At 40.1% G+C, this 18847-nt stretch overlaps 1 protein-coding gene across 1 annotated transcript in view; it reads left to right on the top strand.

The window, feature by feature from the left end:
• The window catches only part of CHST15 (carbohydrate sulfotransferase 15), an 88237-nt gene that overhangs the window by 30317 nt on the left and 39073 nt on the right, over window positions 1–18847 (top strand). The gene's annotated exons all lie outside the window — the stretch shown is intronic.

Genomic DNA, 18847 nt, shown 5'->3' with positions numbered 1-18847 from the left:
AACAGGGTCCTCTCACTTCCTTTCCATTCACCTTAAAGTCTTGGTAAAAACATGTTACTATACACACATTGTTTAGTTTAACATAGTCACCGATGCTTGAACATAGACGATGCTTGAATTTGTCGTGCAGGTACTAACAATTTGAAAATTTAATCCTGGAATGCTTGCAGCAGTTAAATGTAATGCACTGCTGGCTCACACATTCATGGTTAGTTATACATGGATTGATGAGATTTACTCAAATACTTTTGGGGGATGGTGTAGCATCAGGCTGCTCCATTGGTTGAATGTGCATATTTTAATTTGTATGACATTTTCTTTCTAGGCAATCTGATAAAATGGAACATAAATAGCTATTTTTTTCTGGATCATTTTAAGGGCCCAATTAGATGTTACCACATACCAGAGTCCAGCATGGGGACATGGCAGCATTTCAGATACTTTAAAAAACATCTGAACATGTTTTAGGGCTCCATTCTTTTTGGTACCATGGTAAACTGGGATGAGAAGCTTTTATCTCCCCTCCATGCCATTTTCAGCTGTTGAAATCTGCTCTGAAAGCAGTGTATACGGGAGATAGGAGCCCCTCATTCAGCAAGCCATGGTCCTCACCAAACTTGGGCCCATATAGTATTTTTTTAAGGTTAAAAAATGCTTTAAAGTGACCTTGCGGCGGACTCTGGTTTGTGGTATCATCTAGTTTTGGCCTGGGAATCTGTGGTTCACAGCACTGGTGATCACTGTAATCACTTCCCTATGATATGAGAGTGTTCTATTGAGATCCATGAAGTATGCTGAGCACTGAACTATATACTTCTGTAATCAGGTTATTTGTATATACAAAGTCTATTGAGAAGAAAGCAAAATAGTATCAGATCATAGAAAGAAGTAAACAATAATAATCTTAGCAAAACAGAGAGAGGTTGCAGGTAACAACAGTGGCCCAAGGCAAATTCCAAAACCAAAATCACTTAATATCTTTTGTTTCTATTGAAAAGTGTTATGTGATTTTTCTTTTTACCAGTCTTAGTAATGATACTTAGTAATGATTAGTAAAGATGTTTGGGTTTTTCATACTTTTACTATTTTATTTGTATTGACAAATCAAGGCCAACATGTTTAGATTGTGCGAGGAACAAAAGTGATAAGAAGCCTATCATATCTGCATAGGATTTTACTCCGTACAGCTCAAAATTGTTCAGGCACTTCAAGAGCTGGTGACAGCTATGATTTCTACACTGCTGAAATCTATGTAAAATGCATAAGCTGGAGATCAAATGTTATCTTTGCTTCCCATCTCTTGAGGGGTTATATATTCAGCTCATTAGTAATGTAACATAAGCCTTTTTCATAAGCATTCATTCTAGCTCTAAAAACCCTAAATTACCTTATGCACATTTTTGTTCTCACAACTGAAGAGGTTATTTTGGGGCTAAAGCAGGATAATGATGTCTCTTCAGGATCACATTTTAAAGTTCACAGTTAAAGTCATCCCTCCCCCTTGCTCATTTTCTTTTGGTGTCTAATGAAGATAAGAACTCTCATAATTTGGATATTCTAGCCTTGCATAACAAGGAAGGAGACCCAAAAGCAAGTGAAGGAGATTCCATCATAGTTTTAACTGCTTCTACAAAAACATGAAAGGAAGATTCAGTATAGAAATTTAAACCTAAATGCATGGCAACAATGGAACAAGTGCACAGGTTAGAACATCAGAAGAGTTTGCTGGATCAGAACAGTGGTCCATCTAGTCTTGTCTTACACAGTCGTCAACCAGTTGCCCTGGAGCACCAAAGAAACAAAGCATGTCGTCTGAGGCCCTTCTGTGTTGCTTTCTTCCAGTGCTGCTATTCAGTAGATTGCTGCCTCTGTAAATGGAGGCTTCCTTCAGTCCCCATGGCTAGTAGCCATTGATGGACCTGTCCTCCATAAATAACTAATTTCCTTTAAAAGCTGTCTTTGCTTATGGCCATCACTACCTTCCCTGGCAGTGAATTCTCCAGTTTAATTAATTGTTGTTGTTGTTGTTAGATGCGAAGTTGTGTCCGACCCATCAGGACCCCATGGACAATGATCCTCCAGGCCTTCCTGTCCTCTACCATTCCCCGGAGTCCATTTAAGTTTGCACCTACTGCTTCAGTCACTCCATCCAGCCACCTCATTCTCTGTCGTCCCCTTCTTCTTTTGCCCTCGATCGCTCCCAGCATTAGGCTCTTCTCCAGGGAGACCTTCCTTCTCATGAGGTGGCCAAAGTATTTGAGTTTCATTAAATTAATTACTCTGTACAATTAATTATTGGATGATATTTATTTTTGTCTGTTTTGAACCTATTTCACACCAATTGTTGTTGTGTGCACCTAAATTCTGGCATTATGAGACATGGAGAAAAGGCACTCTATACCCACTTTTTCCATGCCATGCATAATTTTATAAACCTTTGTCATAACTCCCCTTGGCCCAGAGTTTCCAGCCTTTCCTCCAACCTATGAATCATTGTGGTTACCCTTTGGTATACTTGTTGCTTCTCACATTATCTTTCTTGAGATACGGCAACCCAAACTGTGCACAGTATTTGGGAGAGAGACTTTGGAATGCTCTCAAGGCTAGAGTGGAATAAGGTCAAGTGATTCAGCAGATTAGAAAAATCAGAAAAATAATATGCCTAGGTCCAGCAACATGTATGCAAACAAAGAAATAAGCAAAAGTGGGCAAGAAATTTAGGACAAATATTTTGGTATAGAAAATCATAGAAGTATCAATGGCTTCCCAACAGATATGCAGGCATCAAGTTAGACAAGATAATGTGCAACAAAAAATCCTAATTTTAAATATATACTGAAGTCTAAACTGGCTAAGAGGGAAAGAAATCTTGCAGTTGTAGTGAAAAGTTTGAGCTAGAGGAATTTTGTGAATCTTTACTCCTTCAATAGTTCCCCTTCCCAGCTAAATTATTTGCTATCAGACTTTTGGCTTAGCCTTAGCAACAGCTGTCTATGAAGATGAAGTTTTCTACAACATTCTCGGACTGAGCAAACTGTGTTGCCTAACGATATCTGATACCTGATGCAAGAATATTAATGTTACCTGTTAAATTAAATGCTACACTTGTGTATTTAGAAGAGAACTCCATGGAATTCAGTGGGACTTGTGCTCTGTTTCTATATAAGAAAATAGAGAGAACTGAGCTAACCAGAGAGGTGTAGTGATTCAGATATGAGAACCTGGATTTGAAGCCCTCATCAATGCTGATGCTTTTTTTGTGATACGATACGATAACATTTATTGTGTTTAGCCAAAGGCCATTACAAAACATAATTAAAAACAATATGGTACAAATATGGATAAAACAATATTTCTCCAATATTGCGTACATAAAATTGTAGACGAGGGCTACTGAGTTACAATTTAAAAGTAACACGGTGTATCAAGGTGGGGACACCTGTAAAACAGCTTTGGCTCAGATCTTCCTGGTGGCCAGAGTGAAAAGTGCCACCCTATATGAAATATAGGAGGCGACATCTGATAACATATAGGCGACTTTATCAAAATCAGAAGTGGGGTGTGAATTTGGTAGTAACTTGGCAAGGAATTTGCCCCTGGGTTCAGAGTACAGGGGACAAGCCAAAACATCGCGGGGCAGGTCCTCCACAGATGGCTTTCCACATCTACACAGGCGTTGGGCTGTGAGTATTTGGAAATATCATCCAAAGAGCATGGCTGATGGCATCATTTCAAACCGCAAAGATGTTAGGGCCATTCTAAGATTGCGTGTTGTTATGTTTACTAAATATGATGCTCTAGAGTGGTCTTTTTAAATTGTTTTATACCATGGGGCTGATTGTGATAGCAGAATTTAAGAATGATCAATCAATGAATCAGTTTTGAACACCCAATCACGTACATCAGAGATATTGGCTGATTTATGTAGTTGGTCGTCTGATATGGAATAGCGTAAAAGAATGGAGCTAAAGAAGTCAGACCGAGTCCTGTCTTTGCTCAATAAGAACTTAAAACTTTGATGGCTTAAAGAATCTGATTTGGTTGTTGTGTCTTTCTTCCAAGATTTCAGAATAGCTAAGTGGGCACAGGCTTTGAGTGAGGGGAAACCAAGCTCTGCCCTCATCAGGGCTGCAGGAGACCCTTTTGGAAGAGCCAGGATACGTCTGAAAAAAAAAGTACTGAATGGGCTCCAAGCTGTTGGTTATTTGTTCTTTCCAGCCCCAGATGTCGATGCCGTATTGTAGGTGAGGAATGACCTTGGCTGCAAAGAGCTTTAGAGCTGGGTCAACTAGAAACCCTCCCCTGGTGTAGTAAAATCTCAGAATGGCTCCAATGATTTTTAGACCAGAGGCCTTTATAGTTGCAAAGTGAGCATTCCAGTTTAGGGTCTCGCTGTAAGTGATTCTAAGATATTTAAATGTACTGCACTGTTCTATAGGAATATTGTGTATGCTCCAAAGAAGTTTTTTTGGTCTTTTCCTAAAAACCATAACTTTTGTTTTTGCATAGTTGATGGAGAGGGACTCTTCCTTACAATAAGTACCCAATTTGTTAAGTAGGTTTTTCAGACCAACTCTTGTAAGGGAAACCAGGACCATGTCATCTGCATAAAGCAGAACAGAAACCTTTTGCTTTTTTAATGGAATTGAGTCAGTTGCTGTCACTTAGCTTAGCCTACCTCACATTTATTGGCATCATTTGTGCCTTGCTTTCCTTCCCAGTAGCATCAAAAGTGAATTAGAATATTCTTTTCTCCTTACAACAACTCTGTGAGGTAGGCTAGGTTGAGAGTGTGTGACTCACCCAAGTTCATCCACCAAGCTTCCATGGAAAGGTGGGGATGCAAACCAGGGTGTCCCAGATCCTAGGCCTACACTGTAATCACTATACAAGCTCAGACCCTTGCATGGTGGTTGTGATATAGTCTCATGTATTTAACTTCAAACTTGTTGTGAGAAAAATGGGATTTAAATCAGGTTTATAACACAAGCAAAGGCATTAAGCATAACAGCCATGTTCTTTTAAAGGGTGCACTAGTAGAGCTTATCACACTCTTACTCCATAATAATATGCTGCAAAATAATTTTAAGGGAGTGGGTCATTTGTGTGTTTTTTTTGTTTTAATTTGTGTTGTTTTAAATTGTGCTTTGCAAGCCATCTTAAGCTATGAGAAAAAGTGGGATATAAATATTTTAATAAACAAGATAAATTAAAATACTATCCCATATGGGGGAGAGAATTTGAGTAACCATTTGGAAAGTACAGCAGTTTTACACTGATGCTTCATTATCTTTTGTTGTTCATATCTTTTCTGTCCTTCCAGCTTAATTGGAGTCTTGAAAAATCTTGCCATCATTCTGTTACATTACAAAAGAAAATATGATTGCTTTGCTTGGAAAAATACTCAGTCGTAATAAACCCATAAATGTGCAAATTCCTTTGGTATTATGTGTATCATAATTTGTTTCCAGTTGGCCCCTGTGCATTTTCTAGCTGTCATTCTGATTCAACCGAATACTTCAATAAGTGGGAGTGCCAAATTAATTACCATAAGCCACGCATTATAACATTTAAGCTTGTGGCATATTCATTCCACCTTGACAAGGAACTGAAATACCAGAAGCTTTCACAGACATACAGTTTATGCTCTAAAAATGTATACTTTGTTGTGGAAATGTGAGACTGGAGCAGTAGTTCCAAGCTGCCTTGATGAAAATGCAGATAAAATATATGCTTAACCCATCTCTCTCTCTCCCCCCCCCCTCTCTCTCTCTCTCTCTGTCATTTTAATGGACAAAGGCTAGGATAATGTGGGATGTTTCTGAAGATTGTTATGAGAATAACAAAACTATTTTTTTCTGAAGCTCATTCCCTACCATAAATCTTGTTAGTCTTTCAAGTGCTTCGGGACTTTTCTTCCTTTCTTCAAACATTGACAGATAGCTTTTCTATGTGCCACCTGCTTTCTTTCTTTCATGGAAGCTCAAGTCGTTTCTGTAAGAGATCATATGTGTATTCTTGTGTTCAGTATTAAGATTTTCTTTTTAATGCCAAGCTTTTCAGTGCCTGGTGTTACCTTAGCTGTATGTTGCTTCAGTATGCTTGGGGGCTTGATTCCCTGCTCCTCCACATGCAGCAAGCTGGGTGACCTAGGGCTAGTCACAGTCCTGTTAAAATGGGGTTGTTTGCCTGGGCTAATTCTGCACATGGAAGATAATGTACTTTCAGTGTGCTTTTGCAGCTGGATTTTCCTGTGCAGAACAGGAAAATCCACTTCTAAGGTGCATTGAAGGTGCATTAACTGTTGGGTGCAGAATGGGCCCTGGTGTGCCGAAGCTCATTGAAGGACACATGCTGATAGCAAGTTCCAACAGTGCTTAGGATGGAGCTTGGGACTCTTTTAATGTACATTACTTAAACATATTGGTTGACTTTTGTAGAGGAGTTTGGGTCTTAGAAATTAATATTGGCATGTTTACGTATGAGCACCGTTTCTGTAGCTTTTGTATATATCTTCTGATGGTTGACATGTTGTAAAGTTTTGCCATTAATAAGTCTGTTTTACTGAGACTTATAAATTTATTTCCCCATACATTGAGTTTTGTGATTTTTTTAAATGTCAGGCAGAGTGAGTGAGTACCCTAGTTGGAGAAGGTCACTGACTTGCCTAACATACCATATGAGCTTTCAAAACCATTACTCATGTCTTTTTGCACTGAGGTCACAGAGAGTAGCAATTTCTCATATAATTGATTTTATTTTTTGGCAGACAGTTGAGTGCTCAGAAGTAAACAGCCACAAGTTCATGCAAAGTTTATTAACAAATGATAATCAGAGAATTTTAGTGCGTTCAGAATTTAGCCAAAAGAGAACACAATCCATTCCATCTCCAACATGATAACTATTTTTTTGTTGTTACATTTGCTGCTCATGTAATTCATTTGCAGGTTCAGACTCTGGTTGCCACATTTGTCTATCAGAAATATTAGTAGGAAAAGTACATTTTATTATGCAATCCCACTAAATGAGAGACAGTCTGGACCTATCCCTAAGCTGCTGTGCATGGAGTACGACTTTGTTTAAAATGCAAGTGGCAGAACAACATTCATGGATATTGGGAGGAAGTGTACTGGATGCATTACAGGTAGCTTTGTTTTTGGGTCAAATTAGCTATGAGATTTTTAATATACCAGCTGTAGGGAAGCCCAAGGGGCCAATTTGGATAGGGACTAGAAACGGAAAAGGGGTGTCTCTGTCTTTCACCCCTTTGCCATTTTTCCAAGGCCAGCTCTAGGAGGGATCTATTTGCCCACTGGATTTGCATGAAGCACATGCTGTTCTGCTAGCATATGTTTAATTACACCAATGGAAGAACATGCTTGAATCTAGCCCATGCTCAGATTTTTGTTGTAATCATATAAAATGCCATTTTTTTCTTTCTTTGTCTCTTTTGCTTATATAATAGAAGTTGACCAGGGACTTCAGTAATATGTCCAAAGTGGTGAACAAACATGCAGTGCTTCTAAGAAAGGAAAATACAAAACTCTTACAAAAACTCAAAATATCAGCTTTTGATTCTGTTTGGGAGACCCCACTTTCTGCCTGCTATATGAGTTCCCTACAGTTAACACTTTGGAGACACATTTTGAATATATTTGGAAGTTAGGCAGGGTCAGCCCTGAATAGTATTTGGATGGGAGATCACCAACAAATTCTAGGGTTGTTCCACAGAAGGTGGTTATAGCAAACTACCTTTCTTCGTTTCTTGGCTTGAAAATGATTTCGAGTCACCATAAGCTGGCTGCAACTTGATGGCACTTCACACAGCCACACACATCCATTTAGTTAACTGCAACAATGCTTATATATTATGTGGAACAGATTATTTTACCAGTCTCCCACCTGAAAGTGTAGGATGAGAAAAATTTGACCCAGTCCCTCCTCATTGCTCCAAGTTCTTCCTTTCTCATGCTATATGCTGTGTTTGGCCCAGGAAGATCCGTTATCCTTGCCAGTGGTTTTTCAAAGGGTGTGGGGAGATGATGGGATAAGAGAAAGGTAGAAAAGATGTGCTTCTGTGAACTTTTCCCATTCGTGGCAATCTGAATGCAAATGAAAAATTTAAAGGCATCTAGGGCAGAGTCTGCACTTACTTTGTTTATTTCATTGTCAATCCTGTTGAATTCAGATCTCTTTGAACTCGGGTCTTCCTCTCCCCCCCTTCTCCCCATTGAAACAGGAAAGTCTTCTGCACGTGGTTAGGGAGGCTCAGAAGGTGGGGGGAGCCAAACCTCTTTCTTTCTTTTCTTGAAGGGGGAGGGGAGAGGAGCCAGGCAGGGAGCCTCTTTCTTTTCTTGGAGGGGAGGGGGAGAGGATCTAAAAAGGCAGAGGAGGGAGGAAAAATCCAGGACCGACAGAAGTTGAGAGAAATTAGGGGCTTCTCCTTTAAGGCAAGCATGTCACATGACCAGGTGTAGCCTATCAGAGGTTCTTTACCACGGAGCTTTCTTTCCCAATCTGGATATTGAGGATTAACATCACTCGGAGATATCGCACAATAAAGGTAGGGTCACTCCAGATCAATCCTTGCTGCAGAAGGAAAATTTAAATCGCCCAAAATCCAAACGGAAATCGCATTCTGTGTAGAGGGCAGGGACTGAATTGATCTGGGGTTGGAATAAAAGCTCTGTGCAGTTTACACCTAGGTACTGTGTACTGTAGTTCCTTCCTTGTTTTTTGAGATCTGAGGAGAAAGTGCTACTTTGTATTCCGTGTTCTGCCAAGTAACATCTGTGAGAACAAGGAACAGAGTTGTTTTTCCTTTGTTGCACCCACCCTGTGGCGAAAACAATAGCAAAAAAGATTTTCTTGAATACATCATGTAATCTTGCCAGGAATTAAAATTTTTCTTCTTTTTAAGGACATTTATGATGATGGAGCAGAAATTTCAGTGGATGATTGGCTACTGAAGTTACAATCTGGGAGTGTTCTTATTTACTCCCGATACTTCCTGTGAATTTTAATATTTGTAATGTATTGTTTTATTTGTTTCTGCATTTTCTACAACTTTTAAAATTGATTTATACGGCTTTCTCTCCTGAATGGGAAAAAGATAAGACCTCATTATTCCTGTAGATGAGAAAGCAAATGGGGAAAGGGGAGTTTTACTAGGAAAAATAGATGGAAGGGAAGGGCCTCAAGTCTAGGGTTGCCAAACCACAGTTGGGGGCCTGGGGATCCCAGGGTTTGGAACCTGTCCCCCCATTTTAGGGCTCTCAGAAAACGGAGGAATTTACCAGGCACGGGGAGGGAATATCCAGAAAGTAAATGCAATGACCCTGCATCACATGGAAGTAACATTAGAACATCATTGATGTTAAGGAGGGCACTCTGGTTTTTGGGCAAAACTCTGGTAAAAAGTTATTTCTACTATAGAGTATGACTTCCAATATCTGTAGCATGCTATGTCACTTCTGGGTGACACATGGATATTGTGTTCATTTCCTGGTTTTCCCTCCTCTCTCCCAGTAAATTGCTCCCATCCTCCTCTGGCTCGTCCCACAGACCAGGCAACCCTGCTCAGCTTAGATCCATAGCTTCCACAACTGCATTGGGACTATATCCTTCCATGTCATTATATACCTTACAGTCCTCACAGTTACCCTTTCTCCACCAGGCCACCCTTTTTCCTGCCTCCCGTCTATCTCATGGACTAAACCTTTGAAAAAAAAAATCTTCTGTCTTGAGGGAGTTTTAGAAATCAGAACAAACTATGCCTATTTAAATTACATAAATGTGTTTGATTAATCTAATTATACCTAATTGACATAATGTATTCTGATCACACAATTTGAACTTTTAAGATAATTTAGATAAGATAAGATATTCTTAATATAGCTGTGGGAAATGTTTTTCACTTATTCGCATCTTTTTAAAAAAATTCATGATCACACTGAATCTACAGTAGCTCTTGAGGGTAAAATATTAATAAATAGAGGTCCATTTGCAACTCTAACCGAGCAATTGGTGTCTGCTGCATTACTTAAGGGACCTTTCTACGGCAAATCTTTAGCAATAACACAACAGACTAGAACCTTAACAGCACACGTCTTTTTCATTTGACATGCCAAGCAGTAAGGCATGAAGGAAATTTGTATTCCTTGCTTAAGTCAGTTAGGAAAGTGTTGACAAACATCATATTGAAATATAGAGAAAGGCATCAGTTGTGTTTCTCTAAAACTTTTGAAGAGATACAGAAATTTATGATCTCCCAAAGCCACAGCAATGACATGGAGCTGTAGGGATGAGAAGTTTGAGAAGTATTATGTGGGCCTATGGAATATCAGCATTTTCCAGTAGCCCCTGAGGAATTTGTATGCTACTATGTATAATGAAAACTGTCTTGCAAGATCAGACCAAGGTCTGTCTACTCTGGCATTACACTTAGCAGTTAATAACATATTCTTTTCTTAATTAGGACATAAAGGTGACAGCCATTCCTTAAAGGTGTTAGAGGAATATTACTTCTCTTGCAAAGAGGCATCATCATCATGTAGAATAATTAATAAACCTAGCCTGTATGAATTTGTCTAGTTTCTTTATATAGTGCATCTAAGCATTTGACTATTGTTGCATCTTGTGGTGGCCAGTTCCATACATTAGTTAAATGTCTTATAAAGATATATTCTGGGGTTGCCTTGGAATGTCTGTTTGGAAACTGTAATAATGAGAGAGATTCTCCATACCCAACTTGCCTTTATGAAAACTGTTCCCTGTAACTGTGTAGAATGTAGGGCGTGATACAACACTTTTAAACCCAATTGATCGAGTTTGGTTTCTGAGATCTGGTTGAGGCCAGGGAAGAAAAGATCTATAGGGCCCCTCCTCTGCTCAACCCCCCTGAAGCACTGGGTTGAAGGGGGCCCATGAAAGTATCTAGAATTTTTTAAAAAGGCATTATTTATGGGTGGGAAGAAACGGAAACCATTTGGAGAAGGAAATCAGTGTCATTTGTAAATCATTCCATAAAACAATACTAAATTTAAATAAAGCTTGCACTTTTAACATCTAGCTCTGATTACCATAGGATTCCTTATCATATAATTTCCTTGCCAATACTGCACATTCTGATAGCATTCTGGGCTGGTGTGAGAAATGTTTATGTGGTAGTAGGAAACATGAGGTATCCACAATCAGAATTTTACAGAGTTATACTAGTGGTAGATCATCACAGGAAAATGATTGGAGGCACTAATAGGTTAGCATTTGAGCTGGCTGAAGTTTGTTCATGTGCAGGCAAAGATGGCTGATCAACCAAAATTGTCATCCAGGAAGGGGAAGGGAATTGATCTGATGACCATTTTGTTGGGTGAAACAAATCATATGGTTTAGATATATACTGCATTAATTGCATTCTTACAGTATCTATCCAGTAGGAGACAATGGGAGATGATGATGCTGGTTTGAATGGATGGATTTCCGGAAGCAGTTTATTGTATATCTGATATAAGCATATGGAAGAACTCATAAGGCATGAATCAGAAATGCCATATACACACATACATATGGTTCCATCAGTCTCTGAATTGCCATGTCCTTACAGTGAATCCCCAACCATTTGCTGTTTTTATTACTATAGTAATCTGATGTAGATGATGGCCAGTGTAGGGTTGGATAGAGGCACAGGATAGAGGCTCCCTCCCTCCCTGTCCTTTCTGCCCTTGTACCTTAGATGCTGTATCAGCAGTTCTAGAACCAATGAGGTACCCCCTCAGAATGACATGAAGATATCTGACACCATTACAATTCCCTGTGTGCCCTCAAATGCTGTTGAAACAGCTTCTGAACATCTGGAGAAAGGAGGTGAAGAGGAACAAGCTGCTTGTCTGGCTGCTACTGCTAGCCTGTAATAGTCCAAGGTAAGAGGGGGGAGGAAAGGGAGGGCTTCACTGGTTCAGATATCCTTTATTAGGTATTTCTACTGTGATCATCAGCACTGACAGAGAGAACATTAAGAATCAACTTCAGTCTTGTATTATTGAGGGCAAAGTCACTTACACTGCCATTTAGAATTCCAAAGCCAAGATGAGATAATTCAATGCACTGGAACATCCATTAATCAGATACCTTGGGAACATAAATTTGCCTACTGTAGAAATGGCCATAAATCTTATAGTTGTATGGCACTAAGAAATATTAAAGAGAAATTTAAAAGACAGAGCTGCCAATCCTTAAGCACCAACTACAGGTCCAGTTTATGGGGAGAGTGAAGAGTTTGTTGTTAAATCTAATCCCATTTTTTTCTGGTTGGGGAATGAACGTTTCAGCATCCTGAAGGGGAAAGAAGAAAGAAGAGGGATACATCAGGGAAAGTGAAAGAGAAATAGTTGGATGAGAATGGGTTGCGTGCTCTGGCACGCTTTGATTGCTTCGGCAAGCACCGAAGCCTGGGATGACCAGTGCCGTGGTGTGGAGGGGAGGGGCGGCAGTGGCGTCCAAGCCACTCTGTGCCTACATGTGGGTGCCGGCTGGCATGCCGCCGCCACCACCTTTCCCCTCCATGGAGCTGGCCACTTCAGGGTTCGTTGCTCGATGAAGCTCGCTGGAGTGTGGAACCCTATGTGACATCCTAATATCGTTGACTCATGACATGTTGACAAAGTAGTCTCACTTTCCAGGAAGCAAAATATATAGAAATATATAAAGATATTTTAAGAACAAATTAGCTGCTAAAGGGTCCTCTTCTAGACTTCCCTCTAATCTGACCATCATTTACACACACATACATCTGCAGCTGTTGAGAGCTATAAAATAGTAGCTTGCTTTTCTGTGTAAGTGAAGAGTAGATAATACAATGAAGTCACACTGTGAAATCTCAGCCAAGGAGTTAAGGATAAAATCACTGAGCAAACAGTACAGAAGTCAACTCCAAATTAAGCTGTTACGTCCACTGCTAAGGCTTTTCTGGGGGAAACTGAACTGGAATATTGTCAGATGTCCTAAATAGAGTATGATCTGATTTAGTGTGTCTGTTTTGACTTCTATTTAGCAAACAGAATTTTGAAAGTATCTTTTGTTAATTTTGTGTCCCAATAGCAACAAATATGTGAACCTAAATATTTGATTAGTGGGGCATATGGTTTAACTGTTCAAACAAATACAAAGCTTCACTTGGTGAGGAAATTATTTTTACCGAAATAATATATGTAAAACTTTAAAGACAATATAGCATGCTTGCATTGTTTAAATGTAAAGAAGACAAGAAGGCACTGAAAACTGTCAGCACACTAATTTTAGCACATCTGAATAACTGTAGCATGATATGTACTATGGATGTGTGCTCATCCATTTAAACCGAATTTAACTCTTTATGGACCTCATTGGGGCACATCAGTTTTATTGAGACTTTCCAGAGAATCATGTGTATCATTTGTCACTTGCAGAGTACTTCTGTGAGTAAAATATCCCTTCCACCAAGGAGGCACAAATAAGAATGCTTTCTTTGGGTTTTTTTAAAATTTGACATGCATAGCCATTGCTGTTAATTTTATATTACAACAGATTTAACAAATATAAAGTTATTGTCAAAATAAAGCACTGGAAAAAAAATTCTGCTCATCCATCTCTAAGTAATGCCTTTTAGGGTTGTGTGCCTCTTGTGGTGCAGATGGTAAGGCAGCAGACATGCATGAGGCTGGGAGTTCAATCCCAGCAGCCGGCTCAAGGTTGACTCAGCCTTCCATTCTTCCGAGGTTGGTAAAATGAGTACCCAGCTTTCTGGAGGGTAAACGGTAATGACTGGGGAAGGCACTGGCAAACCATCCCGTATTGAGTCTAGGGTTGTGCGATTCGGCCACCGAAGCGGCCGTTCCGTCCGGGCGCAGCCAGCGCCGCGCTGCGGGGGGGGGAGGGCGGTGCCGGCAGCGGCGTGACAGCGGGCGCAACCACGCAGGCGCGGAGTCTGCCATGAAAACGCTGGAGGGCGTCACCTCAAGGGTCAGAAATGTCTCAGTGCTTGCACAGGGGATACCTTTACTTTAACATTAGGGTTGTGTGATTCGGTAGCTGAAGTCGCTATTCCTGCCTGTAGCAGTCAGTGCCGCACTGTGGGGGGAGGCACGGTCGCTGGAGCGCCGGTCGATGCACACAGGCAGGCGCAGAGCTCCCTCCCCCATGGCGGGGCGCTGGCTGCTATGGGTGGAAATGGCTGCTTCGGCTGACTAATCGCACAATCATATTTTAAATTCCAAATATCTCTAAATGTACAACCGATGTTCACAGCTACACAGTAAGATTGTTGCCTTTCTTTTGGGCCTCAATCTGTATTAATAGCAGCCATTTTTTTAAAAAAAGATTAAATTTACTTATAACATAAAATTAAGTGATGGGAAAAGCCAACCCAAGTCAAGTCTACTTATATGGTCACAGACCAAAATGCAGATAAATGTTTAAAACTTTTAGACAATATACAAAATAAAAATTTTCAATATAATTAACTAAAAGGACATGGTGATAGTGATTTCTGAACAGTGCTAGGAGAAAAAGTGACAAGTCTACAGTACTTCATGATGTATGCAACCCAATTTTGAGTCAAGGAAAGGCTGTGTTCAAGAGTGAAATTTTTCACAAACTTGTAAAGGCATTTTTTTACATGCACAATGCTATTTATGGTTAGTCTTTCATGGTAGACATTCCCCAAGAGGCTCACACCACAACCACTGAGTAGATGTTCTTGCGAGCTTTTTAAGTTTCATCAGGAGTTGCTATTTAAAGTCCACTGAGTCCAAGTTCAACATGTGTTTTGACTTTTAGAATATAAGGTATCTGGTCAGCTGACCTCCACAAAGGGATATGTTCTTTAGAACAGGCTGCTGGCTGTTCCTATCAAGTTTGGATCTAGTTTTGGTATTTTTAAGGACTATTCAAGTTTTCTTTCTCCATGCTAATTAAGAATACCATAATATTTCCTAGGTTTGCTTAGAGAGTGAATGTACTTTTATGCAACAGTAAAATAAACCCTTGTAAATTATCATTGTAGTAATCTTACTCTATTATTTTGGGTGACTTCTCTCAATTTTCTGAACTTCTCCCAACAATGTTATAACTTCCCACAGAAGTGGCCCACAAGGACTTGCTTTTATCTTATCAAATATATCTTGTAAATGTGTATTGTCATTTTGTAAAGGCCTATAGTCATATACAAATAATGACTACAAATTACTACTGCTACTGTGTAGCGCCAGTCACTGAACCATGCTCACTTGCATTTTAGGAACCGTCAAGGCCTTGTGGGGGTGGCGCCTCAATTTCCTTATAACCCTTCCCCAAACTATTTCCTCTTTCTTTCCCTTTGACAACCCCCATATACTCTCCTCTTTCCCTTGCTCATTTTCTTCTTCTCAGCCATTCAACAAAATACCCTTTATGTGCCTCCCATCTTCAGCTATACTTATTATTTATTTCATTTATACTAGGCTTGTGTGCTTTGGCCGCCGAAGAGGCTGTTCAAGCCCAAAGTGGCCAGTACCACCGGGGGGGGAGGGGCGCACTGGTGGCGGCATGCAACCCAGCGTCTGCCTGCAGGCTCAGAGCTCTGCGCAAGTATGCATGCGCTGACTGGTGTGCTGGCGCCGCCCTTCCCCCTTGGGCCACAGGGCTGGCCACTTGAGGACTGAACGGCCACTTTGGCAGCTGAAGCGCACAAGCCTATATCCAACCTTTCTCCACAGTGGAAACCAGAGCAGCTAACATTATTATCCTTGCCTTCTTTTTATCCTTACAACAACCTTGTGAGATAGATTAGCCTGAAAGTATGTGACTGGTCCATAATCATCCAGTGACCTTGCATAGTAAGATGAGGATTTGAACGCAGGTCTTCCAAACCTAACTCTGAAACTCTAACTGCTATACTTTGTTGGCTTACATAGAGTGTCCATTGTTGAAAAATAGCAAGCAGCCAGGCCTAGATGAGTCATGCAAGTTGGGTGGCTTCAAGTCACCCAAAGGTTGCTTCCAGATGACCCAGGTCTGTACCCCCTGAAGTAAATGGCTACTTTGGAGGGTGGACTTTATGGCATAATACCTAGCTGAGGTCTCTCTCCTCCCCAAGCCTTGCCCTCATCAGATTCCATTGCAAAATCTTCAGGAATTTTCTAGCCTGCTAATCCTAGCCAGATCTGGCCCCAATGAGTCTTCCTTTAAAGGCCAAAACAGACCTGGAAAGGGCCCTGCCCCCTCCTTTTGCATTTCATTGACAGAAGGAAGCCTTGGAATTCTGCTGTTGCCTAGTAACATTCATTGAGAGCATCTATTGTTTAAAGCTATAGGCTGTTCTTTATCATTTGGGTGTTTTAAACCCTTCCCCCCCCCTTATTCTTTGTAGATCCCATGTTTTTCTGCAAAGCTAAGGTGATTTTGAGGTTCATAGAAAAATCTGTATTGCCCGTTCATAACTCTTCTCACCAGATTTGTTTCTTCAGATTTAGCCGATTTGCTCATTAGTAAATGCTTTCATTTTTGTCACTTCCTTTCCCATTATTGTCTTAATTAAAATCCAGTTAGAGCCATTAAAATCCAGTGATCTATCCTTTTTCTATGAATTATCCTTTAGAAATGATCCCTAGCATTTTTATGTGAGGGTACTTATTTATACATATACCGTATGTACACAAACTTCTAATTAATACTGCTTATAGCTTTATCTAAAGAGTCTCCTTTCAAAATTTGAAATGATATACATTTCTGAAGGTCTCTTCTGGGTATGTTGAATTCTACACTATTGAAAAACATAATGATATCCTTCAGGCACTACTATTTGCTGGTATAATTATTAGGTGTTGGATAACATATAGTTGCCTTTTGTCTGTAATAGAGGTGTGCATTTGGCTAATACATGCCAAAAAAAAAAAAAAAAACACCTGGGCCTCTTCTGTATGATGGATAAGCTGATGAAAACTCACTAAATACATCATTGTTTTTCTGATCTCTGCACAGAAGAGTGAATTTACTCCCCAAATCTGATTTTGCTCTGCATGGTGAACTGCCTCTTCGCTGCTTTAAGCGTCTTTTAAGTGTTGTTTCTGAAAGATGCTTTTCACTGATTCATTTCTCTCCTGCCGATTCATTTCTCTCCTGCCTGCCTGAGACGTTCTATTAGTAATGCAGAGAAGCTCCTTTAGTTATGCAGATTAGTGACTGCATTAGAGAACAAAGCGGAGTTGGCAAAACTACAGGGGGTAGGGCTATGAATTGTTTCATGCAGAGAGCATTGCAACGTAGTTTTTCAACAGACTATATTCAATGCAGAACAACGATTGTAATATAATAAAGCGGTCTAAACTGGTTGTTTTTTTTAAACTGTTTTATTTGGCTCCGTGCAGAATACCTCCTGGAAAAATACGTGATCAGTATATTGTGGTTATTTATTCAGCTAGAAACTTGCTATTTGTCAGCAAATGGAGCCAAACAAATTCAGCATCCCGGATATTTACTGAATCTGAATACCATACCAGTATTCAGTATTCATACCTGAAAAATACCTGAGAGGCTGCAAAAGAGCTTCTTCAAAACCATTTTGAGAATTCCCAATTGTGACTCCTACTCAGTAATTAGATTAGAAATTGAACTGTGCATCTTACAATCAGTCACATGGAAATATGCCATTGAGATATGATTAAAATATTCTTAGGGCCATTTCGCACGGCTTCAAAGTAGCAGAATGGTTGCTATTTGGAAACGCTACTAATTTGACATAACCCACGACGTCGTAGACAATCTGCAACAATCCTGAAACCAATCAGCAAAAAGCGCTTCGTTGTGGCGCTTTCAGGGGAATCCAGAAAAGTGGATTCACCCTCCGGATAGCGATACACTCCTGCAACCAATCTGCAACAGTAGCGCTAAAGATCTGTGCGTTACCATTGTTGCTGGTTCTTCAAAGTCCCTCCCCCTGGCTCTCTCCTCCAAACTTCCGGCGAAGCGATCGCCATTTTTTTTTCTCCGAGCGAGCGGGGATAAACGCACCGGCGAGCCTCTTTCTGTTTAGAGGCTTCCCTGGCTTCAGTCCTTCACCTTTAGTCACTAAGCACAAACCACTGAAAAGCCCGTTTGCTGAAATAAAGTCCCTTTATTTTTTACAAATAAATTCAGCCGAAAATCGTGCCCGTGAGAGGGGGGGGGGATTTTTTTTTTTATCACTCGAGGCAGCGTGCAAATGATCATACAATCAAACGACAGCTCACATTAGGCAGCTGGATGGGTCTCTCCGTAGCAACGAATCTACCTAGATTCATTGCTATGGGTCGTTTTTTTTTTTTAAAAAACCTTTCTTAAAGGGAAAGGGGCTGTTTGGGAGCATGCTAACGGCTGCCCATTGGCTGCTTGACGGCCAGGGGCGGGACGAGCTTGGCAATAGCGCTTCCTTTCTAGCGATTTCTGCCGAGACCGGAAGCCTGTGGGAAACGCTAAAAAACGCAACTGATTCCACTACAAAGGCAGGTATGCATAACGACGAATTCCACTATTTTAAATGGCGATTTTTCATTCCGCAAACAATTTGCAACAAAGATCCCTGTGCGAAAAGGCCCTTAGTATAACCTCTAGGTCAACTAATACATCTAATGAGGAAATACTTATTTTTATCATCGAGTACAAATGCTTTCTTTGACAGATTGTATGAACTGGGATTTTTGTTAGATGTTAACCTATTTAGTTTTTATTCAGATAACCCATTATACTATAACAGAAACAGTTTTATCACATGATTGGTCTAGGTTATTCCTACAGCTTTCGTTACAGTTGCTAATTATTTGGTTGCTAAAAAAAATCCCAAACTCTGTCAACTCTGACG

This window comes from Paroedura picta, chromosome 8 (assembly GCF_049243985.1).
Source record: "Paroedura picta isolate Pp20150507F chromosome 8, Ppicta_v3.0, whole genome shotgun sequence".
Classification (NCBI taxonomy): Eukaryota; Metazoa; Chordata; class Lepidosauria; order Squamata; family Gekkonidae; genus Paroedura; species Paroedura picta.
The sequence above is the reverse complement of the archived record's forward strand: the minus strand, read 5'-3'. Positions and strand labels throughout refer to the sequence as shown.